Consider the following 25,173-nt stretch of genomic DNA (forward strand, 5'->3'; position numbering starts at 1 on the left):
TGTTTGCACTTAGAGTAAAAACGTAATGGTCTCAGGCGTACTTTCCCTGTTCTGAATCAGCCCTTTTATCAGGGAATATTTTGGACTGTCATTATTTTGGGAGACATAAAGAAAAGCCTGTCCTGTGAATAATTGATAACCAGAGATGGAACCCAGTCTATAGTTTGTTTAAAAGTTCACTTGCTGAATCTCTTAACAGTCAAGTGTTGTCCACATCATACTAAAGTCATTTTTTCTACAGAACAAAACTGGCTAGCACAGTTTTTGCAGTTGAAAATACTTTATCACATTGATCACATCCTGTGTGGGAGAGAGATTGAAAGTTTCTCAATTTCTGCCCTCATTGTGGGGGATCATACATTTCTAAATAAATAAATAAAAAACCCTGTCAGAGCTCTCATCATGACAATTAGTCTTGGCAAAGCCTTTGGCCCCGCAATTAACACCAGTCCAATGAGGAGCCGTCTCTACCAACGACCTGACAGCCCTGTGTCCACATTGGCCTCACACATCAGGGCCAGTGTGTCGGAGCAGATCTCCGTTCGCACCCATTTCTGCACTTAAAACTCTCGTCTCTGCTGCCTGCATAAGCTCCCCCCCGGGTGTTGCCAGACCAACGGTTTCCACCAACCTTCATGAACTGTTAAATCAGTACGGTTACAATCATTGCTTGCACTCCCCATAATAGGTTGAAATCATAACATGTATTTATAGGCAGTATTGTCGTTTTCCAAACCAAAAAAGAAGCCACCATGTTGTTGTTAAATCAGCCATGTCCTCCACCACGGCTCTGCCTCTTGTGACAGAGTGCCTCTTTAGTATGGAGGTGGGAATGGACAAAGGGGACTTGGGAACTGAGGGCTCAGCAAGATTTGTCACATTTTGACACTCGCTTTGCTCCAGTAACCCGTGTCACACTAGGTCAATGTAATCCACCCCATTTCTGCAGAGAGATATTTCCCGGAGCAGATAGGATGATGGAGGTCGATGTGCAGCTGGTGTCTTTATGTGTGAACTAGAGCTACACAGGTAACAGGATCTGGCACTCGGGTGAAGTCATACGGTGTGGACTAGCTCTTACGCGTTAGGAAAAGTCAAAACAGGTGGGTTTGATTCATGCATCACATCGTATTCAGTGCTATCACCTAGATAACCCTATCGATCAATGTCTGAACTGGTCATTTACTCTCACAACTACGCACCTCTCTCATCAGCATCCATTTCTGACTTTACCTTTCACCAGCTCCCACGTCCACACCTGGACCGCAACACACAGTGAGCTGCAAAACCGAAAAAAAAAGTAACTTTGAGAAGCTGACTCAACTGCAAACTCTGTGGCATTATCACCTCCCCTTGGGATGCTCTGATTAACTATTCCTAACCACAGAGATTTATGTGCTGCTTCTTTTACATAATTCCTTATCTCCGCTGCCGTGAATAATTCATGTGAAACTGGAGAAGTGAGAAGACATTGAGCTAGGGAAGGCTGGGAGATGATCGAGGACATCTTGCCTTGTCTTTGCTGTAAGTGTGTGACCTGAAGTATATACTGGGTTTGTAATTGGAAAACAACAGAAGTCTGGTTCAGTCTTGAAATATGAAGGTTAGTGACGACGCACATAACACAACTGTCCATAAAAAATGGTTTATTTCAAAAAGTTTAAAATGAGTTCAAACTCTCTGAAGCAAAGAGGAAAAACTCGGGACAGCTTGTGTTTTTTAAATTTTCACATGTCTATACAATTTCAGATATATAAATGATTATGAAAGACATGCATGTAATGAAGACTTTCCACACATATACCTCCCTCCAAAATATGACATTACACATTAACCAACACAACTTCTATTTAATCAGATTTGAAAAAAACAACTAGTTAAACTATTTTTATAAGTTACTTTCTGATTTAATTTAGAATGTTTAATGTAATTCTGCGATAACAGAACTGTGACACAGAATTTTGTTCTTCAAAATCACCCAGCAAAAGACTTCTGTAAGCTCTGTTTAGATGTCTGACTATAGAAACATCAGATAATGAAGAAGACACAGCTCAAAGCCATTTTACTGAAAAGACAACTAACGTTATTTTCAATAGAGTGCTGCAGGGATGACGTCTTTCTGTAGGCCCAGCCGGAAGTTAGCATCGCACCGGGACCCTCGACTAAAAAGCCAATCGGATTTTTCTCTTGGATTTTAGATTATTGCTTAAAGTAAGTTCTGTGCCAAACAAACGTTTATGATACTTGCAAGTTTTCTTCAGCAAGATAATCTTCCCAGATGACCACCACTTTTTTAATTATTCATTCCTCCTTCCAGTGTCGGATGTGAATGGCCTCCTTGATCTTTTTCTGGTCGTCCTCTGTCTCCTGGTCGATGTTACCGGCAGTTGTTGCATGTGGTGTTATACTCTCCCTCAGGTTTGTCCTGTCTTTAAGGAGTTAGTCGTAGATGAGGTGCAGTTGAAAGCACTGGAGAAAGTGAGTAAAATGAGTGAGTGGACCTTGAGTTAGGAATCTTTCGTGTCGTCTAACTGATGGGAATAAATTCCAGTGACAGAGTTGCTTTTGTCTGCTGGGTAAACTAGTGACTGTCACATCAAATAGTTTCACGTTACAGACACAAGAGCCATTTTTTCATTTAAATCTGCTTACTTACTTTGTGCAATGTATTCAAAGGAGTTTTGGTGAAGGCTTCTTTTAAATTACTTCAAAATCACAGCTGTCAGAAAAATAGCCAAATGATTTTGGGTTGGAGCTTAGCCTTTTTTTTGCCTTTATGCATTTTCAATCTCAACTTCTAAATCTTTCACACAAACTCCTTTTCTCTCTGTCAGCTTGCCTGACTATTCTCTGCCTGCTTCATTTCCCTTTTTTGTCCATTCTTCTTCTGCCTTGAAAGTTATTGATTCAGCCAACTACCAGAGAAAACGTCTCTGAAAAAAAGACACGAAGGGCTGGTAGAGACCTTGAGGGCCTATTCGTACATACAGTATACAATGACAGAAGGTTCGCTAAGGTCTCCTGGGTTTAATGTGTTTGTATTTAATCCCCTCAATTTATGCAGACCATGAATAGCTTTCAAAGTAAACAGCTTATTGTGCCTGTTGTTTGCTATTTGGTGTGTTGCGCTATTAAAGATGTAAAGTGCTTGCCTCATTCTCCCAGTTTTTACACACGTCAGAAAAACAGTTCAAAAGGAGGTGTTTGTTCAGGTTTGACAATTTGGAATGGGATCAACTTGAAGGTGCATTCGCCACACTTGACATTTACTTACTGAAGATTTGTCATAGATAAACATTTTTATCAGGTTTAAAGATGTTATGTTTATTAAATGTTGAGCTATAACTTAAAACATAAATCTCCAAATAAGAATCAAAGCTTAGTTGAATTGGTTTTAGTTCTGTTAAGGGTTTAGTTTAGGAGGGACAAACTTCTTGGACTGTATCCATCTTAACTTATTCATCAAGCTTTCTTTTTTTTCTGAGATGCATAAGAAATTTTAATATTTGTGATGAAACTTTGATGGCATCTGATTAACGTTTCACACCCTGTACTGAATTCTAACTCATTTAAATTATTTCATATCAAACAGAATTGTTTTTGTGCAATGAAGCGAGGCCGAGTTTCTGTTGACTGTTCTCTACTAGAATAGAGGGAATATTATTGCACCAAAGTCACACTAGATGTAGATACTCTGCTAAAGTTTGTTAGATGTGTACATTATTGGGTCCAGTGTACTCTTCATGTAGTGGCATTAATATCCAAATTTAAATTAGACAATTGCTTAAAGAGGAAGTTAAACATTTTGGGAAATATGCTTATCCACTTTCTGGCTTTGGGGTGTTGTTAGGCAGATTTAGTTACCTTTGTTAGATTTAGTTAGAGCCAGGCTAGCTGTTTTCAGCCTTTATGCTAAGCTAAGTTAGCCGGCTGCTGGCGGTAGCTTCATACATTCAGTCATTTGGTATCAGTCATCTTGACTTCTTATCAGCTCAAAAATGTGTCTGTGTGTTATCCCGAGTAACTGGGACAGAGTATCCAGGAAAAAAAACATGTTGCTGTTGATTTTCCACTTGAAACATTTTGTTTTGTTTGTTTGTTTGTTGTTTAGTTCTACCACTTCATGAATTTCCGCATTTCTGAATACAGATGTCAAAATGTTATGAGTAAAGTGAGAGATGAGGTTTTGTTGAATGATAAAACACAGTTTATATAGAATAACAGATATCAGATGCGTGCAATGAAGTGTGATGAATGAGCTGCTGCATGAGCTCTCCGGATGAGTCCAGATGACACATTATTGATAGATGATATAGATGATACTTTATTTGATTAAGCAAAATCTATAAGAATGTGTTTATTTATTGGTGAATCTATGTGAATCGATAATGGACTGTTAACTGGACATAGTATACTTCCTTCAGTTACATTGTGCACAAATCTCTCTAATTGCTGACGGTTGTCATTCTGTTTTTTGTTTTTTTGCACTGCCCTCCGTTAAAATCAAGTATAAATAGTGACAAAGCGAGTGCAGGCTTTAATTCGGATGAAATTCATCCCGGGGAGATTAAAGTGAAGGCCGCTATCTCCGGATCTCAGGGTCATCCTAAGTGTGATGAAAAGACAAAGCAGCGTGACCTTTGACCCATCAACCCAAAGTCACAAATGAGATACAGCTGGAAAGGATGTGACACATCATGTGGCTATACGTATAAGCTGAGATTTAGGCACCACAGAGGGTTAGAGATCCGTACTTATTTAAAACCTAAACTCCAAAGCCGACATATGGTTTTCCTTGAGCTGATTGGCGGAGAGGCTCGGGGTTGATGGAGCTGTCCAGGGTCCTGACCTTTGGTGCTGGAGCGGAGCGGAGCATCTCTGAGCTCTCCTCGAAGTCTTTACGAGCTGAGAGGCACAAAGTACACGGCTATTTGAATGATTTAATACAAGTGGATTTAGGTAAATTATGTTATTCCACATACATGTTGTTATCCCAAATATTTATTCAATTGAAAAGTGCCACAACTCTTCTCCAGAACACCATTTTGTTTTGTTGTCAGCTATCTTGGCCACATCGAGGTGATGTCTGATAACGTTACAGTTTCCTTATCTGCAGTCAGTTGAGTAGTCATGTGACTGATACATCACCATAAATGGCAAGCATACAAACAACAGTATTATCATACTTAAAGGGAATCTGTTTACAGGTCTTAGGGAGTACTGCTTGGGTTGAAAAAGTTTTTTTAAAGCCCTTTGTGGCTCTCGAGCAGTGATTCTTAACAGTATTTGGCGTTAATGCCTTGTAATGCTAATAGACACCCGCCATTTCACAGCATAGAAGAACACAAAGTTAGTTTTCACATGCTAATTGAGCAAAACGCAAGTACGACACCGACTACACGAGATATGGATTTTCTTACATTGAGGACAAAAGAGGGCAAAAACCTCAGTGTGTTTTGTGCAGCGAGGTTCTGGCACAAGAAACACCCTTCTCTCAAAGATAAACCTGTTGAGTACTTTCGAAGACGACTTCAAGTGTCTCACTTCTTCGTGCTCGAAGCAAGAACATGCACTCCGTGCATCTTACCAGGTGGCACATCGTATTGCTAAGTTAAAGAAGCCCCACACCATTGCCGAGGACCTTATCTTACCTGCAGCCATGGACATGGTGAGAGAGGTGTTGGATCAATCAGCAGGGGATAAACTGAAAACTATACCTCTGTCAAATGACACTATAAGTAGGCGAATTGAAGACATGTCGGATGACATCAAACAACAGACCACAGCTCGAATTTAGGCAAGTGGTCATTTTGCATTACAAATGGACGAATCCAGACATAACAAACAAAGCAGTTTTACTCGTTACATGTGTTGGACGGGGACTTACAGGAAGAATTTCTCTGCACAAGAGAGCTCCCTATACTACGACTGCAGAGGACATTTTCAGCTCAGGTTCAAACTGCACCATCTTTTCATTAAATACATTTGAGAAGTTGAACATTTTCCTCGATTTGGGTCGCGGCTTGTCATTAAGGGGTGATGGTGGGTCCCGCAGCCAGACCAGTTGAGAACCACAGCTCTAGAGGGTCAATTTGTCACTCGAGCCAGCGTCACTTGTGGCAGATTATTACAAGTTTAAAAATGAAAAATATCTGGAGGTGAAGAGTTAGAAAGAGTTTACCAGACCTCTGTGGCCCGCTACTCTGCCTGAGGCTAACGGCTCGAGGCAACATTAGCAGCTGCTAGCATAGCGAGTTGCATTCTGGGTAATGTATGCGCTAGGTTTTGACAAGGAAAAAGAATGCCTTGACAAGAAAATAAGTGCATGGAATAAATGTTGTCAGAGTACATGGTGAACATGCTAAAAATCATACCTGCTTAACAATGCATTGCCGTTGTGAGCATGTTAGCATTTTGCTTAGCTTACCTCTGATTCAAGCCCAGGGGGAATTTTGAGATATGGCTTGAACCCGGCATGCTGAGTCTAGAAGCAAAGCAGTAGTCCGTACTCCATACTTGGTTCATACAGCGACTTGAACCGGCGTTTCCCAAACGAAGTCCCTACGGCCTGAGCTATACTGCCACCCGCAGCGGCATTTTTTCATTTGTGGACAGACAACAAAGAGGGGTATTCCTGGCACAGCAGCAGCGCCACAGATCTCGTAACAGCGGCCTCTGTGTTGTTGCCTCCTTGGAGCATTGTTCCTATTAATCAGAAAGCCATTTGTGATGCCGCATTAAACCCTCGGATGTCTAAAATGTGACAAATGATGATTACCTGGGGGAAATCGATGATGATCACCACACTATTAATGGTCCCTCTGCAGGAACAGCATCCATCGACGTACAATTCTAGCGAGATTCACCGGCAGAGAAGGAGCTCTAATTTAGAACTAGCATTGTGTCAGGTGATTTAATCACTATGGTAGAGAAAGGGACCCTGGTAAAAAACAAAACAAAAAAACAACTAAAAGAAACGCTTGCATCTGCTACCTCTTGCCTCTTTTGACATCAAACAGATGAAACAAAAAGAAAACAAAACCTGCATTGTCTTATCCAGCCAGCGTGAATACAACCTCTCTGTTCTGTGAGAGCAGCCGGTGAGTCAGACTGTGTGGCATTGAATTGCAGATCCAACGAGAGCGAGAGAGAGAAAAAACGGGAGGGGACTAAAATAAAATAGTGTATGGAGGCTGTATTATAGTTTCTTCATGGTCAAAAACATACTCACTGAACACTTACTGCCCTTGGCCTCTCTCAGGTCAAGGAGGGACAATGAGCTTGGTGGCATTGACTGCCACATCTGTGCAGCCATGTGTCACCTCTCTCCAGGGGATAAAATCCATATGTCACCTGCAATTTATGGTCTGCTTCTTGCATGTTCCCACACATGAATAAGTTATCATACGAGTGTGACTAGCGCTTTGAGTTGGTTAGATAAGGGCTTTAATGTTCCTGTGTGTGTATGTGTGTATGTGTGTGTAAGATCAGGTGTGCACAGCGCACCAGGGCCAGGGGGTGGCCTTTACTTATGCATGAGACAGCAGTTTTCCAGCTGATCACTGATTTGATTTGTCATGTGAGATTGCCCCTGAGAACCGTCTGACTGCAAAGGTCGTGCGGGATTTAAAAAAAGAAAAAAGCCCTTCACAGTGAAAACATCTCTGTGTGTGTTTTTTGTTTGTCAAAATACATTTGCACCTTTTTTAAAGACCATTTTCAAAAAATGTAGTATTATTGCTGAAGACTGTTTGTGTCTTTTCTTTTTGTTTCATTTTGATTGTCACTGATATCTGTGGATATCAACTTCTTCAGTTTATGCTACAGTAGATATGGAGATGGCTATTTGCAATGTCAACCCTGCTTTATTTGCAAACATTGAAACTATAGCTGAGACAAATAGTTCTAATGATAAGTAGAAATGTAATTGTCAACACATTTGATTATTTGTTTAATTCTATCATTTGTGGCCACAATGGGCAGTGTGAAAAGCTGTAAACAAATGTCTGTCCACCTGATGAATGTAAAACCAATATTCACTCGCCTTTAGGTCTATTTCTGGTCTTCACCAAATCCTGAGGGAAATATCTGGCTCTTAAGCTGCTAAATGCTCCGCTGTGTTTACCAGCTAACCTTGTCTGCTATACAGGTAGCGTATCAGAGCTTTCTGCTCGAAACAGTTGCTGTAAAGTTGTGATCGATAAAACCAAAACATTAGGCTTAAAGACACAGAAATGCAATGTTGATTGAAAAATCTCTATTGGGTTTGTTACTATGAGAAACCTCTTTCACATCACATCAGTGTTACTCACCAACATGAATTGTATATTGTATGATATGATGATTGAGTCGACTTTTTTTTTTTACCATTTTGAAACCTGCATTGTATACATCCATGTTTTTACTTATTAGCAATTTTCTCCTTCCTCGCCTTTGCTACTGCATTGTTGTATTTCTTGGTGCATTTCCACCACCTGTACATCAGTGGAATAATATGAAACCACTGCATCACCCACGACCACCAGTAGTGCTGCTTAGCAGTGGTCGAAAATGTTAATGAAAATCATTGTTAGTCGCAAATTGTAGTCCGAATTAAAAAGATGACTGTGATGGTTAAAATGCAGTCTAAATAGCTTATAGCATCTGTGTGTGTGTGTGTGTGTGTGTGTGTGTGTGTGTGTGTGTGTCTTTCTTGCTCGTTGTTTTGTCGCTGAATAAAACTGACTGTCTGAACACCAATGAGGTGGTGGTGGAGGTGTTAAAGAGGTTAGGAGAGAATCTCATTGTCCTTTCGGAAAGCAATCACAGGGACAGAAGAAGATTGTGTAAATGTGTGTGCGTGTGTGTGTGTGTGTGTGTGTGTGTGTGTGGAGGAGACAGAGAGAGAAGAGAGTGTGTGTGAATTTACAGTATGTTTGTGTGTGTGTGTGTGTGTTTGTGTGTGTGTGACAAAGGAAAAGAGCTGGAGGAGGAGATAAAGAGAGAAATAGGTATAAGAGAGAGGGAGGAGATGAGGGGATGGTGAAAAAGAGGGAAGAAAGGGTGGCAGGCAATAAAGCGCCCCATCAATCTGGTAAATGAGTGTCCTTCCACCAGAGGGTACTCCGTGGAAATGCAGCCTGCTTGGTGTTCATCAGTCACAGGTTTAGCACTCGTCCGCGCTATCTCACCCTCCGCTCCAACACTTCCTTATCGAAAGAAAGTAGCAACATGACAAGTGCTTTGTGTACGGGTCACTCTGCCAATTAGACCTTATAAAATGACATAGTATGTACTTGTCCACGTGCCACCTTAAAGGAGGGTACCAGCATTCGTTAGTGAGGTGTTTGTTTCAAATATCACCCCATGCTAATTAGACTTTTAGTCAATTATGTCTTGATCATGCAAATTGTTTTTGTTGCCAGTCTTAAAAACATGGTAGTAATTGTTTTTGTCAAAGTACAGGATGTATAAAACTTGGACTTCAATGAAATATAGAAGAATATTGGCAATTCTTTTTAAAGTCGCTCTGTCAAATGTTCCTTTATAAGTAACATTAAATCTCTGGTAAAGGTCTTAATCAGATCAAACTGCTGATAATTAAGCTGCGTTAATCAATATTTTTGATTAAAAATGGATTAAATTGCTATGTGTAATGTGAAATGCAGGTCGCTTGCAGTGATGAACCACACGGAGAATTATCACCTGACTGCACTTCCTCTCAGTTTACACCTATCATCTCATTGTTTTGGTTTCAAAGTCTGAGACTGCTGTTTTGGTTCACTCTTAATCCAAAGTTTGACGAGCCGGTGAGCATTTAGCAGCTAAAGGCAGATATTTCGCTAAGTAATTGGCGGAGACCTGACTGGAGTTAAAAGTGAGTGAATAAAAATCTTAAATTCATCATGTGGCCAGAAACAAGACTCTAAATGAGGGACAATGTTGCTCTGGACTTGTACTCTTTGCTAGTACATTGGACACTCCCTTTTTTTTGCTCTGTTTTCCTGACAGAAACGTTTGGCTCTTTAGCTGCTAAGTACCTCACTATGTTCACCGCCTAGACGCTAACTTTTGCTGTGATGTTTGGCGCCGAGCAGGTAGTGTACAGTGAGTTTTTAAAGTTTTTTTTCTAAAACCGTTTCCTTTTGTGGTGACGCAATGAGAGCGGTTTTTGAAAGTTGCAATAAAGTTCTGTAGAGTTTGAGAAGAACTGCAGAGTCAGTTAATAATTATCTGTAGGTCCGTAAGTACAAGCGACCCCTTTCACATGCATGTAGTCAAGTCATCCATTGTTGATATAAGTATATTGACAAATTCAACTTTAAGGAATTAAATGGTGATTCAGTAGTACTAGTGGGTACTATTTGCCGCCATTATTTTGGTGGACATCATCATGTAAGCCGTGGATCTTAACCAGCCAGCACTCAGACTATGAACTTATCCAGGAAGAGTTTTGATTGTTCTGTGTGTCAACATTAATCAGCTATGAAGGGAACAGAAGGCACACAAATGTGGCCGCAGATGGACAACTTTCATGACAACTGAAACCTCTGAGGAGCTTCAGATGCACGTTTGGAGAGATTTTAGTGTGCATTATTTGCTAAATAAAATGTTCTGCATATTTGGAAGCTTTTTGTAATTTATTTCTGTTCAGAACTAAAAAGAAGGCTGTTGTCAAGGCTGAGCTTTGATGGTGGAATTGCTTTGTGGTGATCTGATGCTCGGAGCGTAAAGCGAGCCAAGCGTTTGTCATTGTTGTCACGAGTATTGTGACTCGACCACAGAATCCCATGGCTGTTAGTGGTGGTGACAATGTGAGAATCAATTATACACTTCTGAGAATAATGTTAAGACTCTATTCTGTGCTCACACAATGATGCGAACGTTTGATATCGCTGTCAGCGATGGAGAAAGAAACCATACACAGATTGGAGTTTGTTGAATGGGGGATGCTGCTATTCAAATCTGCATGTTTTTGTGTTTTAATATCAGCTTTCTGTAAATATTATATATTTACTGGAGGTTATTGTTGTGTGGTATTGTTTATTGTGCTCAGTCTCTACAATTTCAACCGCAGTGTTTTCTCTTTTTCTCTTTCCCCAATGATTCAGTGTGCTTATCAGTGCACAAAACCCGAATGAATGTTTGAAAAATCTCTTTTTCTGTATTCCTGAAAAATAGTACATGTCCCTCAGTGTCCAGTGAATAATAAGATATTTGTTCACTGATTTATTTTTCACAAAGATGATACAGCTTTCTTTCTGTCCAAAAATAAGTTGGAATATTTTAAGTCAGAGAAACAAAGAAGTGTTCCAACATGTTTTTTAATTAGTTTATTTAATTAGACATCTTTGAAAAATAAAACAAATGACTGTTAAACAAGTGAAGACAATCTTAACACTAGTTAAGCACTTAACAGTAAGCACCTTGAAGAAAAAGTGAACAAGAAAAATTCACTGCTTTTATTTAACACCATATACACACTTATCAAGGCCTATACACAGACTCTAATCATCAGGATACATCTTAGTGAACCTCCACCAGCAGCTTTAACTGTAGACAAATGTGAAACTGCAGCAGCAGCAACTTACTCTGACCTATAAAGGTCACACTAATGCGAGTTCAACGAGGATCAAACAAAACTTCTTCAGTCCTTTGGTGACGTCAGCGCATGCAGATGTCTGGGCTTGTTTGAAACGTTTCCCTGATAACAGTAATTTACTGGATGCTGTGATTGCTTTTAACAATTGCTGTGATCCTGTGGCCCACACATCTAACCAAAGCCCACAATGTGTCTGTGTCTGTGCAGTGCAGCAGGCTCATTAAGACATGAGACACCCAGGAGATGGGCCTAGCTCAAAGCTCCGTCCTGAAGCGTTAAAACGTCCCACAGGGATGGACCCTCACTTCCTTTTCTTTTTAAAGCTGCCAGACCATCTGGCTGCAGATGAAGCAAGAGAAACCTGCCCTCGGCTTTTGTCCCTTCGGCTTCTGTTGTATCTCAAAGTCAGAGTAATGAAATTGCTTTTTTTGCTACCGAATACATCCCTGTCAATCACCTTTCCTGTGTTCAACTTTAAGGAAAAAATCCAAAATGGATCAAAAGGGAGGGATTCATATTTGAACAATTTTGGTTTGATGATGGTGCCCCCAATTTTTGCATTAATTTGCCGGAATACTGTTTTCTGTCTGTCCACATAGATGGAGAACTTGTTTCCATACAGCCAATCAAATCTTTGCATGGAGCAGTTAGGTCAGTGTTCTATCATAGGCAGACGGTCACACTGAGCAACAGCCAGACAGCAGCCTGCTACACAGCACAGACTTGGAAACAACCACCCATATAAGCCTTTCCTGCTAGTGTCCCTAACTAACTCACAAACATGAAGCGCAGGCTAGATAATTAGCTGGTCAGCTGCAGCACATTAACCCGCATGAAAACTACTAGCACTACGGTCCATTTAGATGCAGGTGTGGTCCTTACTCTTCAATAATTCTGCTAACAGTGTCTGCCCACGGCGTGTAAACTACAGCACAAGTTTGTTTTCTTTTTCTGTTGCTCAGCCTGCCAGCTGCAATCAAACAGACACCGACTCGCGCCTCCGGACGGCTGAGACGAAAGGAAGCATTACTAATATTTCCGCAAAGACATTTTTTTTTTCTTTTCTTTCAATAATAAAAAAAAAACCTATTAATCGTTCATTTAAAAAACATGTTGACGGCAGGACTCAACAATAAAGATTACCTTGGGCAAGCGGTAAAAATAGAATTAAACACATCGTTTTCTGGAGCTGATAGTGGAAGTAGCTAAGGAGTGAGCTATCTTGCTTCCTTCTCATCTACTTGCACATGGGCAGTACAGATCAGGCATTTCATTGCACCTATACTCAAGGCTAATCTGGTTTTAGCTAGCTCATCACCAACACTCTGTAGCTCTTGTCCCTCATGCTGGCCCTGACAGCTTCAGTGAGCTGACTCTCAGTTCATCTGCACTGACGTCTCCCTTTCGAACACTATTTTTTATTGTCTTTTTCAATATTAGCCTCGCTACACTCTTTGACTGCCTAACGTGGCAGAATTACTGAAATGATTGATTTTCTCCAGAAGAATTTGAAATGCTGAAATGCAATTTCTCAGAAACAGAGTTGAAATATTTGCATATATATATATATATATATATGTGTGTGTGTATAGCAGGTGTTCATATAACATAACCTTCTAATGTGGTTTGAATGTAAAAAACTATCCCCAATCTTTTTTAGTTTAATGACCCATTTTCTTCAAAAGACTAATACGTGGTCTTAACAATGGAGGAAAATACTTTCAGAACCAGCGCTATCCCCTATATAGTACTTATGAGTGACTTATATTGGAAACTATGGATTTAAGTCTGACGCTTTCATTTCCTCTATTCTATTCCAAAGCTCTGATCATAAAAGGCGTCTTTCTTTCCTAATGATAGAGCTCTGCCCTTCATCACTGGGGAAGTAAAATATGTAGAAGCTCTGATGTACTATAATCCCAGTGTGTTACACATTTGCAGGCTCATTCTTCTCCTGCAGGAAAAACAACGCGACCATGGATACATTTATGTGGATATGATAATATACCTGGTTCTTTCAAGTAGCAGGAAAGAACCAAGAAATGTATAAATAAATTTAAAAAACCTCTAGCTGCTTGTAACTCAAAATATAGCATCTAAACCCCGAGAAAGATGCTCTATTTTCACTTTGCCTGCTCCATAGGCTTAGCCACTCATCTCAGTTGCAAGATGACAGCAGAGTCAAGGATAAATTAGTCTAACACTGCAGTGGCTAAATGCTGCCCATCATTCCTAGTCTTGGTTGCTGCCGTTGATCCACGTTCCCTCTACTTCATGTCCCTTGGTGTCAAGCACACATGCGATCACAGACCAGCTGGGGAGCGCTGACTGATGAGATTTGTCAAGCAGCGAGATGGCAGTGGCAGCAATGGAAGTACTCCCAGCACTCTCCCAAGATGGAGCTACAGTGCGTCATCTGTGAGACATATACTGGCGAGGCAGAGTATTCCGCGTTCACCTCCAGTCCATCATCACTGCACAAGCTGCCTGCTAACAGGTGTCTACAGGGCCTACTAATAATATCTGAGAATTTGTAGGAAATGATGGCTGAAGCCAATCCGGGTTTTCGTTGTCAGATTTAATCAGACAAATTCCAAGATTCTACTTTTTGCTACATCACTCCTCCGTCAGATGATGTGCTAGCTACAGACTTGGTGACCAGTAAAGCTCACCACACTCCTGGCCAATGAGTGGGAGCAGGTAGAATATGTTGTTCAGATCTGGTAACCCTCACAGTAAAACAGATAAATTGGCCGAGTACATGCCTTGCCACAGGCTGCATTACAGCCATGTTCTTATTCATTGTTTGGCGAGACAAGATCACCCTTCAACACAAGAACAGGAAAGACCTCAGAGCATCCCTCTTCCTTACCAACACATCATTCCAGCATCTTAAAGGAGAGAGAGGTGGAATATGTTCCTTTGAAAGATGCATCTTCCAAACATCTTGCTGGTACAGAAGACAAGGCGTGTTTATGGCTAAAAGGAGAGACACGTGCAGAACCGTGGTCTTGCACATTGTGTCTCGCTCTTGTCCCCAAAACTGTCCTAGCCCCAGTCCAGCTGGCAGAGTCAACTTATCCTGCAGTGACCATTGCTCCCCCATCTGAATCTCCATAGTCCTCCGGGTCTTACTGAATCACCAGCCTGCTCTCACAGCTGGTGAAAAAGAGCTCTTGTGGCAGAAAATAATGTGTTTTGAATGTGCGTGATGCTGAGGAAATGTTCCTATTAGTTTACAGTATTTTCTTATTGAATGTGATACATGAAATGCTCACATCTGAAGTATCCTCTTGCCCATTGAATGCATCCGAGTGATTTTGTCACAGAGCATGTGAAGAAGCAATTTACAGTTATTTGATGTATACCACAATTGTCTTTGGAGATGGAAGACTGAAAGGTGAACTGTGATGAGTTCAACCTGATTGATTATGCACCACTTACATTTACTCAACACTAAAATCTCACTGTATAGCCCGCAAAGGTTACACATTTACATTCAGGCTTTTCAGGGCACCTTCAATGACACATACACAGAGACATGATTAACCTTAGTGATAGGATATTAACTTACAAATGGACATTAAGAGATATTGTCAGAGAGAAGTCATTTTCCTTTAGTGACCCCGTCAACATGAAAGATGTGCAGATAATTCATTTTGTAACTAGATTAACAATTTTAAAATGACGCATATAGGCTGGGGTTTGGAGTACAGATCTACGCTACTGCTGTGGGGGAGGAGGTGGAGGAATAATTGGTGGGCTGGAAGGTACCTCGGCCTCAGTTGAGAAATGAGGGAACTGTAGCTAGAGGTTGTGCTGGTGGTCAAGGTAAGGCAATGACAAAAGGTTAAGCTTAGGGCACGTTCTCTTACTTCCATTTTTTTTATCTGTGTATCAGTATTAAAAGCAAGTTTATGTTTAAGTTTACGACTGATGGAGAGCACTGTCTACACTATAATACCATGTTAATACCTGCTAACACTGCTATATCTTCAGTACTAATAGTTATAAATGTGATTCCGTGACTTCATTTGATCCTGTTACTTCCATTGCTGGCTAAACAAGCTTTGATGTTCACTCTAATTAGACCACTTTGCAGCACTTTTGAGAAAAAAATAATCTTTTCCTGTGCATATTTGATATGACCTTGCTGTAATCCTCTCAACAGCCCCGGCTCCTGTTTAAGTGTGTCCTCTTAATGGACAGATATGCTCCTCCCCCTCTGCTCTAACCCTGTCTGACCACGGCTGCCCGGTCCTTTTGCAGTGCACCTAAATCTGGATCCTGTTGGATGCTCTGATCCCTTCACGAGAGCAAAACGGCATATTCCTTTTATTTAGTTTTGAGTGCTGGGGCCGATTTGAGCAGCGAGGGAAAGTTTGCTGTGTGGCTGCCCTGATCTTGCGTCCCATGGGATTTACGTGGGACTATCTCTGAGAAATCCGTTTAATGTGAGACCCCGGGGCTAGAATATCATGTTGCTCAAGCTGTCGTGGTTTATGGTAATGCAACTACAAACCCCCGATGCAGCAATATGTTGCTCTTTATACAGTAGGCCTAGGTCAATTTCAGGGCAGATTTTTGTAGATTGTTGTCCAGATTGGTATTATATTAATTGTCATGAGGAATCCCTGTTCAGTAAGAAAACAATGCAGAACTGAGTGGACACAAGCAGTAAAGATAATTATTTTACTGTATGTGCACTTGATGAGAAGATTTAAGCTACTGTCCTGCTGCATATTAACTCCAGTCCTACTCTGGGGTCAGTTAGCATTGAAGGAGATAAGTCACACACAATCAAACGGATATATTTAATACAGCATTCAAAGTAACAATAGTGTGAAAATGGGTTAAAAATACAAGATGCTATTAAAGGCCCAGTGTGTGAGATTAAGTGGCATCTAGTGGTGTGTTGCAGATTGCAACAAACTAACTCACCCTCAACTCACCCCTCCCTTTCCAAGCGTGTTGCAGAACTACGGTGGCCTCAGGAATAGGTATCTTTAGGATTTTAGTACAACTAGGAGCTACTGTTGTCAATACTCTGCTTTGCTACATGAGTAAATAATTGCTATTAAAAATATATAGAGAATTTTTTAAACAAATACATTCTGAAAAGTATTAGAATATATATTTAAAATATATCTAAATATTGCTTATAGAGGAGCAACAGTTATGTTTACACATGTTTAACAACAAAGTCATTGTATAAAGTCATTAATATCTCACTGGAAATGAATGGGAAATGTTTTAATTAAATAAATAAGGCTTTTGAGTGAAGTTTATAAAGAATGAAGGACATAGACATCCGTCATTTTCAGTCATTCCTCCTGTCCTCTGTCCTCCTGGCTTCGTAACGTGGTGGCTTATCAATACTCCGGTAATTTAGCACAGGGCCCGTTTAATACCGGGTTTCGGAACGCATCCCTATACCTTCAGATAACATAGAAACGTGAATGGCTCTCGCTAGAGCCAGTGTCCGTTCACGGCTGCTGTGGAAACATGGCGCTGCAAGATGGCGGACTCCGTGGAAGACGACCCGCTCCCTATGTAGATGTTAATAGTTTTTTCTAAGCTAACGAAAACACTACAACTCTTAGTTTCAGGTGATTATAAACTGATTAAAACATAGTTATGAATACGATATTCCATTGCTGCCAATTAATCCCCCTAAATGTTGCACTCTCTTCCTTTAAGACATATTGGCACAGAGCATAATGCCAGACAGCAGAAAACTCAAACAAAGTTCAAACAAAGCAATTGTGCTACATCCTATGGCATAGTTTAGCCTGTTTTGCTTTTTCTGTTTCCAGAGTAGACTGAAGCGTTTCCTCTCTAAACCCAAGCCCCCGGGACTATTAAAGCTTTGACATATATTCTCAACGAGCACTGGTGGAGGATTCACCCCAGCAGCTACTAACCGATAGCATGCAGTAACTCCCCGGGGCCCAGGGGCTATGCTGAATGTATGGGTAGCGTGTTTTAACGGTGAAGACACTGGGCTCTGCAGGCTTGGCATGCATGACACAACGGCACATGACTGCAGAGGTTAACGCGTAACACACAGCTTATTGGGTACTTTATGTCTCGTTTCGCCTGAGACCAATATAGTGTCAAAGTAATTGTATCAGGGAGGGAAGTTCACAGTTCTCATCACCCGCCCTGCAGCTTCTGCTGCTGTTGTGCTTTATGAAGACAGAAATACAGAGACACACACATTACAACTCCCGTCCTTTCTATTCAAACCTAGAATTTGCCTTTTGTCTTTTATTCTATTAATAATAAGTCTTACTAGCAAGCAACATGTCTACATTCACGTTAATGCATAGCTGTGCAAAAAGACAATATTAGGATTAGGTTTTTTAAATTAAACCCATAAATGTTAACCCTTCTATTCGGCACTATACCATGCGTTCTCTTCTTGCACAGTCACTGAAGTGTATCTCTGTGGTCAGGCAGTGCTGAGGTGTTGGCACAAGATGTTACCAGCTGAAAACATGCAGAAAGGAACCAGCAGCAGTACAGTAAATGGTAATTGGCCCAAGGGAAATGTGCAACCTCTCTCTCTCTCTCTCTAATTACACTTCAGTGCGTGCAGTGGTGAAGGAGGGAGAGCGGTGCATTGGAAACGCTTTAATGGGCAAAGCACTGATGAGAATCCTATGAGCGCCAAATGCTCCTAGCTCTGAATATTTCAGCAGGCTTTTGAGAGTAACATCCCCCATGTACAACAATCTGAAAAAAAAGATGCTTTCATATTTTTGAAGGCGAGCTTGTATGCCATCGACAAAGTTCCCACAGTTCTCTGACAAGGCAGTCAGGTGTTCTGGAGCTTCTACCTACAGTAAATAGTCAGCTGCTCTAGCTTGTGCTGCAATGTAAAGTCACCCATCTGTCTTTCCCGTCGTCTTTCCGAACTAACTACAGCAAACTGAAAACCTGTAAGTACATTAAGTATTGTGCTTAAGTACAAGTACAGTTACTTGTACTTTACTGTTTCCATTTCTTACTACTTTATACTTCTACTCCATTACATTTCAGAGGGAAATGTTGAATTTTTTATTTCACTACCTTTAGCAGACCCAACCCTACCTAGATAGCATTAAAACGCTGCGTATGCAAATCCATCAATAATACATTTTCTATATATAGAAAGAATATATAATATGTATATATATATATATATTGTATATTATTTGTTATATAGTCTGGTCTTCAGGGCATATCTATAACATCTGCTCAATACTAAAATGTGCAATCAACTTCAAAATGACAGTGTTTTATTGATTTCCAAAATGCTAACGATTTATACATCTTAAATAATATAGTGCTAATCTTAAACAAAAAATGACCGCCTGATGGTTGTATGCCTCCGCCAAACAGTCAAGTTGCAGTTGACATCCTATCTGTCCAAGATGTCATCACTTTATCATTTAATTCTATTAGACCTTCGTGTTAAATTATCATAATTAGGATGTAAATTGTTGAGTTATGTCACAGTGACCTTTGACCACTAAAATCAAATCAGTTCATCCTTGAGTCCAGGTGGATGTTTATACCAAATTTCCAGAAATTTGCTCAAAGCGTTCCTGAGATATCGCATTCAAAAAGAGATCTGCAGACCGACTGTTGACAAAAGGAATAAATAGAAACGAAGTCTCACTACATGTTCTATTAGGAAGTACAATATCCCTGATTGTAGTTGATTCTGTCTTCTAACCATTGTAACAAACTTTGCCTCTTCTTTTAATGTGACTGACCAACATTTGGCAGCTACATCCCTTCCGCAGAGAAAGATGTCTCAGTGATACAGCGTCTCGGGCGTATAAATGCTGTTTGAATGAACGGCTTGTTGGACGTATGCAGCTACACTGTCAGAATCACTCCGTTGTATCTTCGTATCTTTAGCCTCCAGCTTATTGGACACTCAATTGTTCTCATAATCCTTGATAAGCAAAAAGCATTTTGCAATCAAAACAGAAAGAAGTCTTATTGTGTAACTCATATCCCTCCTGGTTATAGACTTGGCCTTTTCAGCGACACAGAAACAGAAGAGAGGGAGGAGGTTGACTTTATGCCTCAACATTCGAGGCCGGAGGCGTTATCCGTACAAACGTCCGGTCCATTCTCGTGAATGCCTCGAGTGAATTTCTTCAAATTTGGCACAAACTTCCACTTGTACTCAAGGATGAACTGATTCGATTTTGATGTTTAAAGGTCAAAGGTCACTGTGAAGTCACAAAACACGTTTTTTGGCCATAACTCAAGAATTGACATGCTAAGTGTGACAATTTCACAAAAAAGTGATGACATTTTGGACAAACATGGATATAAACTTCAACTCGACGGGTTGGTGGAGGTATACAACCATGAAGTAGTAATTCTGGTTTCAGGATATAATCGGACACATAACCCCCCCCCCCCCCTCCATAAAACAACAGATTGTCATTTTTAAACTACATAAGCAAAATATAACGGGTTTTAGAGATGCTGTTAGGTGGATTTCTTTACCTTTGGACAGACTTTGTGGTAAGCTAAGCTAAGCTAAGCTAAGCTAAGCTAACTGGCTGCTTTCTGTAACCTTATATTTAACAGACAGATATGAGAGTGGTAGTCCTACTCTCTGGCAAAGAAATGTGTTATGTGATCCGTCATTAAAAGGCTTCTGGACGTTCTTTAATCTGTGGAGGGAAACAAATCTAATTCTAGAAACAATAAATAGAAAATGATTGTTCTGTTTCTCCATAAGACATATATAGAAAAGTATCACATTTTTGAGGTGATTAGCCCTGCTGTCTACAGAAATGAGACTTGTTGCTTGCTTTCCCCCAGGCAGTAGAGAACAACACTTGCAACAGTAAAGAACAACACTTGCTGTATCCACAGGAAGCCCCGATGACATAACTTTGTGACTGAAAGGCGCTATTTGTAGATTCTCACCAGTTCAGTGAGGATAGCGGATGGCGCTGGCTCATCTAAAGTGTTAATGCTGTAAACGCGGACCTTTTACTTGTAGTAGCTTGGAGGAAGAGAGATACATTTTCACTCCAACATTTTATTCGATGAATCTGAAATAAGGCTGAGTGAAACCTCTATGTTTTTGTATCGGAATAAGCAATATCATAAGCTACAGGATTCAGTTTCTGTATGCAAGCAGTCATTTTAGTTGACTTCAGTGTAAATGTTCTGTACGTTTGGCTGAAAGAGAGTCGATGAAATGGAAGCAATGTGGGGAAAAAAAGGTGATTATTGAAGGAGACTGCAAAAGCCAATACCCAGCAGCTGTATATTCCCCCTTAGAACAAGGAGCGAGACCAGATCAATACCTCTCTCTCTTTCTTTTACGTCTCTCCCCTCCCTCTGCTCATCACCCGAGGCTGGAGGGGAACTGCACAGCTACAGGAGACATTTATTACAGGCCTGCTTGGTGGCTCTGTGGGACACAGCCCAGCAACTCTTGGTTCTGCTTGTTAGCAGGCCTCGTGTAGATGTAACAGGGGCTTTATGTCAGCATTGGACTACGTGACATCACTTCCCAATGGACCAATGATGGTGGTTTTTGACAAAGTAGCAGCGATTTCACCAGCACTGTGAGGATGATTGTTTCGTCAAAGTACATTTATGTTCAGAGTTCTGTCCTCATTTGTTCGATTTTAAACCTCTGTGTAAAAAGGATCTGAAAATATTTCTTTCTTTTTTTTGAAGAGACTTGCAAGGAAATAGATTTTTTTCACAATTTGCCCTCCTCTCTTCAACTTGACTTAATGAACTTGGTGCTTGAATGGAGTCACTACGAGTGCTGCAGGAATGACATGTTTTTGATGGCCAAACCAGGAAGTTATCATCACACTGGTTCTGTCGACAAATATCTAAAGGGATTGTTTCATTGGATTTTGGATAATTTAAAAAAATAAGCTCTGTGAAGAGAATTTTGAAGAGTTAAAGCAATCTACAAAAGTAAAAAGCTTATGTTATGCTATAAACTAACTACACCACGCTCTCATGAGCGCGAGTATGCACAACGAGGCTCGGTAGGACCAGTGGGTGTGATCACGTGTTGTGGTCTCATTTAGCTGTTAGCAACTGCTTTTTTTAAGACATGTAAAAGCCTCAAAATTGACGTGTGGAGCATTGACTGACATGTTTTATATTGTTTTCAAGACTAAGTAAAAGACAATTTCATGGCTGTTAATCACAATGATCTTGAAAACTGATGTAAGCTACTGAATTTTGTAATGGATTAATGCTCTGTGGCTTGTGTTTAATTGATTTCAGCTGTTTTATTATCAACAGAATGTAGCTTTTTAATGCAATCAAATGGCAAAAGTCTTCATTGCACTGAAAATTACAGTGTAATAGATAGAAATAAAACAATACAATGCCTAATTTCACACCCTTGCCCGGAAACAGGCATGTCAAGCTTGTTCGTCGTGTTTTTATTAGTTCAGCAGGAGTGACCTGAGCATCAAAAACATCTCTACCTTGACAGCTGAAAATGAGATGCATATAGCCTAAAGGATGCTATACATGTTTTTTTACCACTGGGCTTTTTCCCCTGTCAGAGCAAGAAACAACATTACATAACTGCAAGATACTTGGAAAGTCTCAAACATCTTCCAACAATGAACATTATTCAAAGCTGCAGCCTCGATAACATTTGTGCTTGTTTATTGTTTGTCGTCTGGCTTAGATTTTCCTGCACAATAACATGTGACAGCCACATTGTATAGGAGCCAATTCAGAAGTCCCAGATCTAGTATAGGACTACTCGACTGTATAAAATAATTTGGTGGTTTGATCATCAGAACATTTCAATTTCAAGTCATTAAATTGTTTTTGTGGTAGAGGTCTGAGTCAGCAAATACTGTATCTTCAGATTTATCAATTGGACATTGTTCATCTGATTACCCTTTTATATAATGAGTCACACTTTTGTGTTTTAAATTTGTTTTAATCTCTGAATCAGGACACCAAACCACATTCATCTATCTCCAGATGCCACTTTTCATGGAGTGTTTGGGAGAGGGTGTTATGAGAGAGTTGATAATGACCAAATTTACAAAATAACAACTGTGTTGGGCTGTAATATCTGAAATGGGCATGCTCTCAATGTTACTGTGTTAAATTAGATTAAAGTTGCAACTAACTAGACGCCCCCCTGAATCCTATGGTGGGACAGTTTGAGGACAGAGAAGGTGAAATGAAAACCAGAATTATCAGAGAAAAATAAACAGATGTAGAGTCAGTTAATCCTCACTTAGCATTCAGCAGCTAGAGAGCCAGATATAAAAGGAGCATGAATATTTGACAAGGTGGCCAGAAACAGGACTCAATAAGCAACTCTATGCTAACAAGTTTGGCATATTCTCATAAACGATTATATCATGTCAACGATTCATTTCAGTCTTGTTGCTCAGCGCTTTCTCGTTGATATGTTTTACATCTTAACATGCAAAATAAAGTGTTGAAGTAAGATGCGTTTTGTAATGTGCTCCATAAATGTAAAGGCGAAATCTCACCATCCATAATGTTTGATGGTGATTGTGGTTATAGATCACCTCCATACAACAATCAACCAATTGCATGCATGAATTATTACCCTCCAAAGGACCCTTACATGACCAGAATACACAAGCAACTGTAAGGTCACTCTCCACCATTACATAAGCGCACCACAACTGCAACCAATATTGCCCTTACGTATGAGATCCTTTGAGGTTTGATGATGCATGTGCTGCACATGTAGCTGCTGGTGAGAGAGACGAAACGCTCCTGTCACTCAGTAAATGTGCAAGATTCTCCGAGATAATTCCCACAGCCAGTTATTGCTTCCCTAAGGTGCGTGTGAGTGTGAAGCAGAGACATATTTGCAGCCCAAGGATTCATTCACCTTGTAATTATGCAAGAGCCTGCTGGCCACCATCACACTAACAGACAGACGGGCAGATGCACTGAACCTGTGATAGAAATACGAATGTTATTTCTTTCTCATCTTGCCCCTGCGATGCTCAGCACTTGACAGGGTTTTCAGTGGTGCGGTGGAGGGGTGGGTGGGTGGTTTAGCACGTTTATGCGTGTGTCAGCGTGTGTTGGCGTGTCAGTGTGTAGGTGTGTGTCAGTTTGTCAGCAGTGGCGCCTACAGGACGTGAACACGTGGGGCTACAGTCAGCTCGGGTGGATGAATTGCAGCGGGCCGCGCCGTTGTAAAACGCTGGTGTGTTTGTCAGCGCACCGCTGTGACCGTCCAGGAGCTCTGACTCAGATAAGTGGCTCTCGCACTGTAGAGGGTGTATGGGAGGTCAGAGAGACGGAAGAAGTGGCAAACCAACGCAGTGGAATGAAAATGTGTGCGGTTAACGTTCCACATTCAGCTCCCAGGCAAGATTTCATGCTTGCTGTGGGAGAGGGCTCTTACCATTGACTGATCAGTGAGTCACTCCACTGTGATACAGACAGCATCTGTTGGAGTGAATTTAATGCAGCATGGATTTCTGCTGTGTGAATTATGAGTTTCCATAACCTTGATGCAATATGACTGTCTGTTCATAGTGAGCTTTGAGAATGAGTAGGCCTGTGATAGAAGAAGATGACACGGTTGCCTTAAAATATCTTTGTTTCCCTCATTCGCTCATCATTGTGTTTTTTGTCTGTCTGACACTTAGCCCGGTCTACCATGTTTCTCTCTTATGGCAGAGATATACAGTGGATGACAAGAACAAATTAAGGGCTATGTTAAGATGAATTGTAGTGGTTGCATTAACTGTAAGGCATATTGACTCAGAGATTTAGCTTCATTCCAGGCAAGTGAGGAATGACCATGGCAGCTTCAAAACCTTACCCAAAACAACGAGATCGGAAATATGAGACGAAAATATTCATAGTTAGTAAATAATAACAGGACAGTTAAGCGAGGGTTTTTCAGATTGAATTCAGCATTTATTTATCTCTGCTCGTATCTCGATGCCACTGAAATACGTCTATGAAATATTTGCTCTTGGCCCAGAATTCTTCAATTTTTCGTGGGCATTAGGGGAGATTTATTGTTCCCCGTGGTTAGAAAGGAAAGGGATCACAGTTTATCCCACCGTTAGTGGATACGAGAGGATGGCGAAGAACCAAAAAAAGGATTTGTTGAAATGAGTGTTCATTTCCTGCTTTGAGACAAATAGCGCTCCCTTAAATATAACGCTCATTTACATACGTGAGTCACAAAATTGCTCTCCTATGCATTGTCAGCGCAGTTTAGCTGCAGGCCGTACATCACCGTGGTGCTTTATATCGGGCCTCAGGTTGTCTGGTCGCCTGCTGTGGTGGAACAGTTCATGCATTAAACCAAATCGGTCGTCCTTTTCAGTGAGAATAGTCTGTCATTTTGTCTGTTTGTCTTTTCATTTTCATCATGTCTCCATTGTTCTTATGTGTTCAGTGGCAGTGTGATAGAGACAGTAAATCAAAGGAAAACTGTCTCAGCATATATATTGTTCATTGTTTGCTTTTAATATCAAATCATATTTCTATCATGCAGTGGGATTGTTTTAATGCACATCTATTTGATTTATTAAAACTAGACATATTAATTTGGAAATGCA

At 40.5% G+C, this 25,173-nt stretch overlaps 1 protein-coding gene across 4 annotated transcripts in view; it reads left to right on the forward strand.

The window, feature by feature from the left end:
• dlgap4a (discs, large (Drosophila) homolog-associated protein 4a) overlaps positions 1-25,173 on the forward strand; it is a 73,297-nt gene that overhangs the window by 28,556 nt on the left and 19,568 nt on the right. The gene's annotated exons all lie outside the window — the stretch shown is intronic.

The sequence above is a fragment of the Anarrhichthys ocellatus genome, unplaced genomic scaffold, assembly GCF_004355925.1.
Source record: "Anarrhichthys ocellatus isolate YVR2014 unplaced genomic scaffold, GSC_Weel_1.0 scaffold5, whole genome shotgun sequence".
NCBI lineage: Eukaryota > Metazoa > Chordata > Actinopteri > Perciformes > Anarhichadidae > Anarrhichthys > Anarrhichthys ocellatus.